Source organism: Berghia stephanieae, unplaced genomic scaffold (genome assembly GCF_034508935.2).
Source record: "Berghia stephanieae isolate SIO BIC M18660-M18661 unplaced genomic scaffold, UCSD_Bste_1.3 scaffold1921, whole genome shotgun sequence".
NCBI lineage: Eukaryota > Metazoa > Mollusca > Gastropoda > Nudibranchia > Aeolidiidae > Berghia > Berghia stephanieae.
This window is the reverse complement of record NW_027622981.1, coordinates 1-11050: the sequence shown is the minus strand read 5'-3', so window position 1 is coordinate 11050 and position 11050 is coordinate 1. Positions and strand designations below refer to the sequence as shown.

General features: G+C 34.0%; 1 pseudogene; it reads right to left on the bottom strand.

Moving 5' to 3' along the window:
- Positions 1–10008: 10008 nt before the first annotated feature.
- Positions 10009–10998, bottom strand: LOC144961252 (molybdenum cofactor biosynthesis protein 1 pseudogene; annotated as a pseudogene).
- Between the last annotated feature and the right edge of the window lie 52 nt (positions 10999–11050).

The window sequence follows — 11050 nt, the reverse complement described above, 5'->3', positions numbered from 1 at the left end:
CCCCCCCATTGAGGGGTAGAACCCCAGCCAGTCTCCAAAACTACTAAAATATATATATATATATATATATATATATATATATATATATATATATATATATAATATATATATATATATATATATATATATATATCATAATATATATACTCGTGATAAACAATACACTATGAGAATCATCGTTATATTTTTTTTTTGAAACTTAAGCATCAGCTCTTTGGCCATGTAGTTTGGTGATATGAGCTGTGCAATTATCTTCAAGATTTCTGTTTTTACCTCACCTTTCCTACTCTATGACATACATATGCTGTTTTAACCTTTTTGCAACCTACTGTTTGCAAGAAGCATGTAGGGCAAAAGATTCACATGTGTTGTCTTGCTGACTTCTTTCAACTCAAAATATTATATATGTCTATTGTGCTATATCTTCAAATACAGACATAATTGCATTCATGTTAATCTATGGGTTTTTTTACAACTATTGTGGCCTATCATCTCAAACCCATAACATTATACCTCTTTCATTTTGGGAAAACACCGATTTTTAACACAGACTAATAGCAAAAATATTACAAGGTGCCCCTGTAATCCTTCGTAAAAAAAAATAATGAAAATTCAACAACAAAAAAAAAACGTGTGGCATTCATCCAGTTTTACTAAAAATAGATTTTGACACATGATAAAATCTTGACAAGAATGATAAATTCTAAATGTCAAATCATTAAATTCGAGAACTAATCATTGTAAAATGATTTTATTTTGATAAGAAATAACATGGATGAGACCATTATTGAGTAAAAATAACATTCCTGAACTCCTGCATTTCAAATTCCAAACTCGTTTCCAATGCGTGCTCCTAAAGTTGTATCGCAGAATTTAGATATTGAAAATTGAAGAAGTATCCCAAAATATGAGACTTGAATCTAGTATTGTTCTTTTACAGAAGAGTATGAAAAAGGTTGTTAAAAGCAGAAAATTCTAATTCATAATACAAGATAGAGGTGGTTGGTCACAATTGTTTATTTGAAAATGGAGAATAACAACAACAACAAAAAAAAACAGAACTAGCAGGTGTCAAAACAGTGTTAGGGTAATATTCATGAACATAATTATAAAAGAGAAGCCTTCATCAAACCAAATTTTTATTTAACATTGATATTTGAGCATGTGCTCCATGATACAAAAAAAAGAAACGTTTGTGTTCATTTTTGCATAAAGAATGAGGTCCATATATTATTTATTACAATTTATTACCGCAAGGCACAGTTACATGAAAATGACAAATCCCTGCCATGCATTCAATGTGAATAAGATCATGATAACATATTATCATTAATGATTTTCCTTTACTCAAATCTCAAAAAATATAGCTTCCCTTTCAATTATCTATTTCTCTCCTACACCCCCCCCCCCCTTCTCCTGTCTCTCTCTCTCACTGTCTCTTTCTTTCTCTCTATCTCCTCTCTTTCCCATTCTCCACCTACCTTCTTACTTCTCAATAATACAAATGCAATATGCGATTCTTTATTAATTGCTTATTTTCCAAGTAGCTGAAGCAGACTCTCATATGCTCACATCCACCCACCACAGCATGCACTCAGATTCACACACTCACACACACACAAAAATACATACATTTATAACAAACACACATTCCTAATCATGGGTAACAGCAAACTTGAGGATCACACCATTGAATCAGTCTTGCTGTATATTTGCTTTAATCTACAAAACAAATCTATAGACGATTTAAGTTGATTTTCCCCCAGTCTTCTTCATCAAAACAACATCTGAAATGACCATGTCATGTGTGACACCCTTACACATGTCATACACAGTAAATCCCGGGGGAACACGTTTGCAGTCAAGGCCTCCATCTCCACCCCTGTCTGTCCATTGGTTCGGGGGCCCCAGCGGGGAAAAACCCAAAAAAGGGCCCCTTTTTCCTCATTAAAAGGACAAAAATCAGGGCCCCCTTCGTAAAAAACCAATATTATGACACAGTGGAATAAAAGAAGACGTTTGCTTGGCCTGCTTGAAATACCGGTTTTTTTGGGGGGCCACTGTCAACCCCCATTTCCCTTCTTCTTTTTTATTCTCTTTCACCAAGTAGCTGCCATGGGACCCAGGGGTACCCTTGCTGCTTGGGTTCCCTTGTGTTGCTTCCCTTTCCCCCCTAAAATCAACCATGGGGGATCTTTCCCCGGGGAAACAGTATGAGTAAAATTTGGGGAAATGGATGTCGATGAAAAATCAAAATTCTCGGATGTGTACGTTCGGTTTTCAACTGTCTTCCTTAATTTAAGTTATTTAGAAATTTTCTTGGTTTTCATTCGACTGCAAGATTTTTACATCTCAGTAAAAGAAAACATATTCTTTCCCGCTCCTTTTTTTGACATTTTTATAAAAAAAACCAAAAAACATCATCGGGTCTCTGGTTTTTTACATTATTAACTTTACTTGTTCTATATTTTTTTGGAAAATTTTTATTGACACTAACACTGGTTGCTGGGTTGGGGGGCCAAAAAATTTTTTGTGAAAAGGTTTTAAAATTGCCCCAAACCCCTTTTTTTAAACGACTTTTAAAATATTTCGTTGCCCAAAACGAAAAAAAAAGGTGGTTCAAACTATCACGGTTTCCCAAATTTTTGCATATGACGGTTTCTTTTGGGTGAATTTTTCAAAAATGTAAAAAATGATGGGTGTGGTGATGATGATGATGGGTGTTTATGATGATGGGCAAAAGATGATTTGGGGATGATGATAATGATGCAATGGGAAATTTGGGAAACCGGGACAGGGTGCTATCACAGAATCATTATTCGACAAAGGGTTTAAAAAACCCAATCGGGAATCGGGTTTTTATTCTTAAACCCGCATCAAAATCACCAAAAAAAAAAATAAATGAATTTCTTTACATTTTTTTGTTATAATTTAAGTATACAATAAATCTTATTATTACTATATAACACATGAAAAAAAGTTTTTGTACAAAAATCAATATTAATTCGAGAAAAATGTCTCTAAAAATTTTTTGTAAAGCAACGCTGCTCTGATCTACAATAAAAGCATTTTATCTTCCTTTCTTCAAACCGGGCGGAGTGATCCCACATTAAAGTAATAAGAACACCAAGTCATACCAAAACTCACAAGAGTCTTTCTGTATATCATAATTTAGTCATTACATATACAAAAACGAAAGAAAAAATTTAGTAGTGATTAATGAATGGAGTAAGATAACAGAGTAAATAGTGCAAATCACTTAATTGGAACAGCACAGCTTAGCAAAAATATTTTTCATACGACCCAAAATAGGCAAAATTCTGATTTCATGTCTAGACTCTATATCACTATAAAATCTCTCCACATTAAAATTATTAATTGGTTTTCTTTTTATTTTGTGCATCATTCAGTTTCAAAAAAAACATAATGAATGACATCAACATTTTTCATTGGCAATTGATATTGATTTTTTTTTTTTCACTGATTGTGAATGTATATTTACATACAAAAAGGTCTTAAAAAAATGTTTTTGATTTGTAAACAATATTATATAGGCACCATCTGAAAATATATCTAATAAGCAGCTTCACATGAGTTTCTTTATTTTTTTTTATTTTCTATTTTTTTTTTTTTTTGCGGGGGGGGGGGGGGATTATTAAATAATAAACATGCACTAATAAAATCATATATTAATCATCAGTCATAAAACTTAACAAAAGTCACAAAGGATTATTAAGACTTTTCAAAAGTAATATTCTAAAAAACATATTCCATTAAAAATTTGTTATTGTTCAACCAAAACAACGATGAAAAGTGCCAGAAGACAATAAAAAATAAAAATTTTTTCGCGGCGGTGGGGGTTTGAACCTGCGACCTTATTGGTTCGACAACTCCGCCTGGCAGGTGAGAGGGTGGCTTACCGTGTGAGCTATCCACGAACACAAAATATTCGTTTCAAACCAAAGTCATTTCTAGACCCCTCTCTCCCCCACTTCTTGAGATCGCCGATTCGTTCCCACCATCGCGAATTTAATTTTGCCCAGCAGTTAAGCTTAATACCCAATATTTCTATCACAAACATATACATAGAAACGATTGAGACATTGAGTATGCCCCGGTGTATGGGAGTGAATTTTTAATTCAGAAAAGTGAGTGGAGCAGGCACTTATGTTGGTAACAAAAAGATATGAAGTGAGTAGAAAAGTGCCAGAAGACAATAGAGAAAAAAAAAATTTTTTCGCGGCGGTGGTGGGGTTTGAACCTGCGACCTTTTTGGGTTTCGACAACTCCGCCTGGCAGGTGAGAGCGTGGCTCTCCCGTGTGAGCTATCCACGAACACAAAAATATTCGTTTCAAACCCAAAGTCATTTCTAGATCTCTCTCACCACTTCTTGAGATCGCGATTCGTTCACCACCATCGCGAAGTAATTTTGACCAGCAGTTAAGCTTAATAGCCAATTATTCTCATCACAAACATAAACATAGAAACGATTGAGACATTGAGTATGCTCCGGTGTATGGGGTGAATTTTTAATTCAGAAAAGTGAGTGGAGCAGGACTTATGTTGGTAACAACAAGATATGAAGTGAGTAGAAAGTGCCAGAAGACAATTAGAGAATAAAAATTTTTTCGCGGCGGTGGGGGGGTTTGAACCTGGGGACCTTATTGGTAGACAACTCCGCCTGGAAAGGTTGGGAGCGGGGGCTCACCGTGTGAGCTATCACAAACCCACAAAAAATATCGTTTAAAACCCAAAGTCATTTCTAGATCCCTTCTCACCCACTTCTTGAGAGGCCCCGATTCTTTTCCCCACCATCCCCGAAGAAATTTTTGACCAGCAGTTAAGTTAATACCCAATTTTTTTTTTCAACAAACATAAAACATAAAAACCCATTGAGAATTGGGATGCTCCGGTGTATGGGTGAATTTTTAATTCAAAAAAGTGAGGGGGGGCGGCACTTATGTTGGAAACCCAACAAGATATGAAGTGAGTAGAAAAAGTGCCAAAAGGCCCTTTTTAGGAAAAAAAATTTTATTTTTTATTGTTTTTCTGGCATTTTCTACTCACTTCATATTTGTTTGTTACAACATAGTCCCTTTGCCCCACTCCTTTTCTGAAAAAAATTTTTCCCCCATACCCCGGGAAGCATACTCAATGTTTTTTTAAAATCGTTTCTTGTTATATTTTTTGTGATGAGAATATTGGCAAATTAAGTTTAAAACTGTGGCCCCAAAAAATTACTTCGCAAATGGTGGCGAACAAAACCCGGCGATCCCCAAGGGAAGTGGGTGAGAGAGGGATCTAGAAATGATTTTGGGGTTTTTGGAAACAAAATTTTTTTGTTTTCGTGGATAGCTCACACGGTAGAGCCCCCGTTCCCCGGCCGGGCGGATTTGGGGCCTTTCCCCAATAAGGTCGCAGGTTCAAACCCCCCCAAAACCGCCGCAAAAAAAAAAATTTTTTTTTCTCTATTGTTTCGGGGCCACTTTTCTCTCACTTAATATCTTGTTGTTACCCAACATAAGTCCCTGCTCCCCCTCACTTTCTAAAAAAAAAAATTCCCCCCATACCCCGGGCATACTCAATGTTAAAATCGTTTCTATTTTATATGTTTGTGAGGGGAATTTTGGCTATTAAGTTTAAAATTTGCTGGCCCAAAATTACTTCGCGGGGTGGGGGGAACGAATCGGCGAATTTCAAAAAAAGTGGGTGAGGAGGGTTTCTAGAAATGACTTTGGGTTTGAAACGAATATTTTTGTGTTCGTGGATAGCTCACAGGGTAGAGCCACGTTTCTCACCTGCCAGGCGGAGTTGCCCGCCCAAATAAGGTCGCAGGTTCAACCCACCACCCCCGTAAAAAAAAATTTTTATTCTATTTGTCTTCTGGCACTTTTTACTCACTTCATTACTTGTTGTTCCCAAACAAAAGTGCCTGCTCCATTTACTTTTTTGTTTTGAAATTTCATGGTGGGAATTTTCTGACTTACAATGGAAGATCCCCCACCGAAAAGGAATCATTGGTCTTTTTTCCTTTTTGGGGAAAAAAGTTAGTCTTTCCTGGGAAAAAAAATCTGTGTAAAATCCCTCAAAAATTTGATTTTTTAAAAAAAAAAACTGAGGGGCTTTGGATATGGATAATTAAATATTTTCGAATGGGAATCTTGATGTGTGGCTTTGGGATTGCTTCTCATCCTTAGGTCTTGGTTTGGGTTTTGATGGGGGGCAAAAGCAAAGTTTTTTTGGGAAAGGGCTCTTGACCCCACATTCTCACCTCCCCAAGTGTAAATTGAGAAACCTGCCAGTAAGAGAATTGTTTTTGTTTTTAAAAAAAAATCTGGGGACGCTTTTTTAAAAGGCTCTTTCCCCTGGCCTACGCTGAAGTGCTGCTGTTGGCTTGAAACCCCCATGAAAAAGGCTTTGAGCACATTGAGCGTTTATAGCGCATAAAAAAAGCTATTTATAAATTTTTATTACTTAGCATTTTTTGGAACGACCTAAAACCATGATTGCAATATATAAAATTGGACAGTAGTTTTAGTTTAAAGGTTTTTAACTTTTTTTTTAATTGTTGACGTAATACTTTTTTTTACCTGGGTCCAGGGTTTAAATTTGGAAGAAGAAAAAGAAGCAGAGTACTTTATTTCTAAGATGAATAAAGAAAAAAGGGGGGTTAAAACAAGGGAATGGTAAAAAAATAAAGAAAAGGGTTTAAAGTAAGAAATGAGTCAATTTCAGTTATTAATTTGTGTTCAAATTTCAATTCCTTCCATAGGTGCCAACAGGAAAAAAGTGCGGGAAACCGGGAAAAAAAATCTCGACATTTTGCCAAACCTAAAAAAATGTTGCTACTAAAAATTAGGGCCCTAAACTTTACTCTTATTTCATAAACCATTTTTATCCCATTATCAAATATTTTTAAACGCAAACTATTGGGCAAAATGGAAAAAAATTAATTTGGGTTTTTAAACCAAAATTAACAATAAAATAGTGAAATACTCACCCGTGCAGTTGAATTTACGTTTTCGAATTTTTTTCTCAAAAAAACTGAAAACCCGGGGGTATTTTTACTTCGCGATATCGCAAAAACCCGGAAAAATTTCCGGGGAATTTAAAAAGGAAAATGGCACCCTGATTCCTTTTATTTAATCAAATTTTCCTTCGTATAAAAAAATTTTTTAAAAAAAATTTAAAAAATCAAAAAAAAGGAGGGGATTTTTTTAATTTTAAAGAGTTTGCCCACCTGCGTTGGGTGGGTTTTTTTTTTCCTCTTTACTGCGGGTTTCCCTCAATCCAAAAATTCATCCTTTTGAGGGCATTGGACGTAAAGATCCGGTTTTTGGGCACCTCGCTTTTCATGTAGAACCCCCCTTTGGGAAAGGATCATTGCTTTTAAAAAAGGGTTTTTGTTCAAAAAATTTTCATTTTTAAAAACCCAAATTCCCCCTTCTTTAAAAAAAAGCAATTTATGATAATTTTTAAACAATAGCATTAAAAAGTTGTTTTTTTTTTAAATGTTTTGAGGTTTGTCTGGGTGCTTTTGTGTTTGTGTTTTGTGTGTTATGTATGTGGATGAGTTTGTATGTGGAATTTGGTGTGAGTATTGGGAAGTGAAAAAAAAAAATACTAAAAAAACCAGGAAAAATAACGTTTAAAATTTTTATGGGCGAATTTTGAAGACGTTCTCCCCCAATTTTAAAAAATATTGAGATTTAGATTTTAAGAAATTTTTAAAAAATGATTAAAGTCAGATGCTCTGATTTTTTTTTATTTTTTTGGGGGTTTTTTTTTTTTTTTCTCTAAATTTAATTAAAATATATTTTTCTCGCACAACTTTTGGTTTTTAAAACTAATGATTTTTGCAATTTTTATTTTCAAAGAAAAAAAAAATTGTTAGTAGTTAATTTCTATTTTAAACACTTCCATCTGCTTTGAGATTTTATTTTAAAACAAAAAAAATTGAAAACAAAAAAAAAAAAAAAAAACCCCGCAAATTTTTGTAGTTTTCCCAAAAAAAAATTAAAAAATTTTAAAAGGGGGGGTCCCCAGGGAAAAAAGCAACACTTAACATGCAGGATGAAGGGCTGATGCCTTTGGTTTTTTTTAAGGGGATATTGGCTTTTTTTTTTTTTTTTGGGAAATTTTAACGGCCAGGTATTTTTGAGTATACAAAAGAATGTGAGGTTTTAAAAACCTTTTTTAAAGGGACCCCGCTCCCCCAAAGGGGAAGGGCTTGAACCTGGATTTTTCCCGTCCTTAAACCAAGTCTTTAAAATCAAGGCCTTTCAAAAAGCCCCAGGGGCCCTTTTTCATTACTTACAAGGATAAGCTCAGTCTTTAAAACTGGGGAACGCAAAGTTTCTTGGGAACGAATCCTTAAAAGGGTTTTATTTGCATTTAAAACAACCACGCTTAGAGCACAATTTCAAACACGTTTTAAATTTTTTTTTTGCCAAAAAAGCACATGCCCCGAACCCTACAACCTTTTTGAAAACACATGGTGTTTCAAAAAAAACCCCCGTTCTGAGTCTTAAAAAAAGGGGAAACCTTTTTTCCCCTCCGAAAAAAACCCCCACAGCACATTTCGCATGAAATTTTTAAAAAAACTTTATCCCAGGTTTCTTGTTCTTTCCCCAGGATTTTTGTCTCCAAGGTCTGCAGGTTTTTAATTTTGTTCTATGTTTGTTCCTTTTTCCCAGCTAGTTGCCCGGGTTTTCATTTCTATAAAATTCCCGCATTCCATTTTTGGTTTACCCCATGTTCTGGTCGTTTGTTTTAAAAAAACCATTGTACCCTTTAAAACCTTTTAAAATTTTTTGTCAAAATAAAATTTTGCCGGGGAACCCCCTGATGTCTCACACTTCACATCAAATTAACCCAAAAAAATTTTAGGGGTTTAAATAAATGCCCTGTATTAAAGGTTTTCAGTTTTTTCTTTTTAAAAATTTAAAAAAAAATCCTTTTTTTTCATACTGTTCATTTTGACATCATTTCTAGATTGGCCCAAAAGGTCAAAAACGTCAAATTGTATTCACTGTTAAAAGGGAAAACCCACTTTTAAATTTCCATCTGCTGTGAGGGCTGACTCGGTTTTTCAGGTCGAACAAAAAATTTTTCGCTCTGGAGGGATGAATCCCCCCTTGGGCCCTTTAAAACCCGGAATTTGTAGGCCCGGTATTTGGAAGAAGAAACCCGCCCAAAAATTTATCCATTCATAAATTACTAAATAAGGAAAAAAAATGAAAAAAAGAAAAGGGAAACAATTTTAAATTAAAAAATGAATGAATTAATGAATGAAAGAAGAATGAATGAATTTAAAAGGATTTTATTAAAAATTAAATTTCAACCCCAAATCTGGGTGGCGCCCCAAAATTAAGTTTTTGGAAAAAAGGCCCCTTTTTTTTGACATTCTCTTTAACCTTTAAACAGGTGTTTTAAAAAGATTTCCTGGTAGTAAGTGTTGTTCTATCAAAAAAAAAAAAAAAAGTAAAAAGCACCTAAAGTGGTTTATGTTGTCCTATTGTTAAATGTTGCCATTGGGCTTGGGATTCCCCTGAAAACTGCTTTGAGCACATTTAGTGGATATTGCATCTACAAAATCTCAAGTTTTACCTCTTGGTTCGAAAACAAAAATTTTTATCCCTTGCCATGCTGCCCAAGAAGTTAAAGCAAGCTTTTTCTTTAATCAAAAAAGACAACAAAAAAAAAAAGAGGACATATTGGAAAAAGACCTTTTTTTTTTCAATTTTTTTCCCCTTTTATTTGACCTGGGGCAGCGCCCCCAAATTTGGTTTAAAGGTTTTCCCTTGTTAAACGCCCTTTGAGCAAATTAGTGGATATTGCTCTATATAAAGCTCAATTATTTTATTTTTTTTGTAACCGCTTTAGTGTGAAACTTACAAACATGGTGTCATAGGAGAAAATAAGGTAAACCAATTGAAATCAATATGTTTCAATGCTACGACAAAAATTAATAACAATAATAATAAATAACAAATAACACATCTTACTTTTGATGTGTCATTTGGTCGGTCTGAAAGCCTTTTAAAGTCTGGCCATTTCTGTCTGATGGTCGTCAACATGTCATTGTAGGAATAAAACTTGCCCGTGTTCCACTTGTTTCCACCGAATGGCATGAACTCAATGAACCTGATGTCAACAGCCTAAAACAAAATGGGAGAAAATCGTAAGCTCGGGACTCGAGTCGGGGAAATGCTGAATTTAACACTGTTATGAGAAAAAGTAAATGGGGAAAAGATTTAATCTAAAATAAAATCAGTCCACTATTGCTGGAGATCAAATCAAAGGCCTTATGGTTTTTAAATAGATATTAAATTATTGATCAGCTCACATTAAAAGTCATAAAACCAGTGATAAAAAAATAGAAAAAAAAACAAAACTTTTTTAAATAGAAAAAAATATGAGAAGGTCAAACAGTTGTAATAAAAACTCAATGTGAAAAAACTAGTAAGAAGCAACTTTTAGGGAATTTTATTCAAATTCCATCCAAATAATCATTGGTTGAGACTTCTTGTCAGTCTGTGTGTCTATCATTTAAATATGTAAGAATGTGAAATGTATTGATCATATGAGGTAATATGCTTCAATAACACGGGTGTCTGGGCAATGAATCAAGTCTTGGGATTTTAAAATTGTTGCTTTAAGCAAATAAATAATAATAAATAATAAATAATAATTGAAAACAAAATAAAGGTGCTAATCTCTTTAAGTGCTGCTTTGCCCCCATAATAACAGCTCTGTAATCAAAGCATGTGATAATACTTCCTGTCAACAGCATTTTTCAATCTATTAAATAAACTACTATTTATAAAAAAAAGAGAGTGCATTGAGCAAAGTGATTTTTTTTTCTTTTGTGTGAAAAAGTGTCCTCCTTAACATTTCATTCATCACAACCTGATTAACATTACCTTATTTTCAGTAAACTGTACGAAATCACACAACTCGTCTTCGTTCAATCCTCTCATGACAACACAGTTTATCTGAGAAGATTACGGTAGAAACTTACAAATCTTTTTTTTTTTTTTAGTTTGT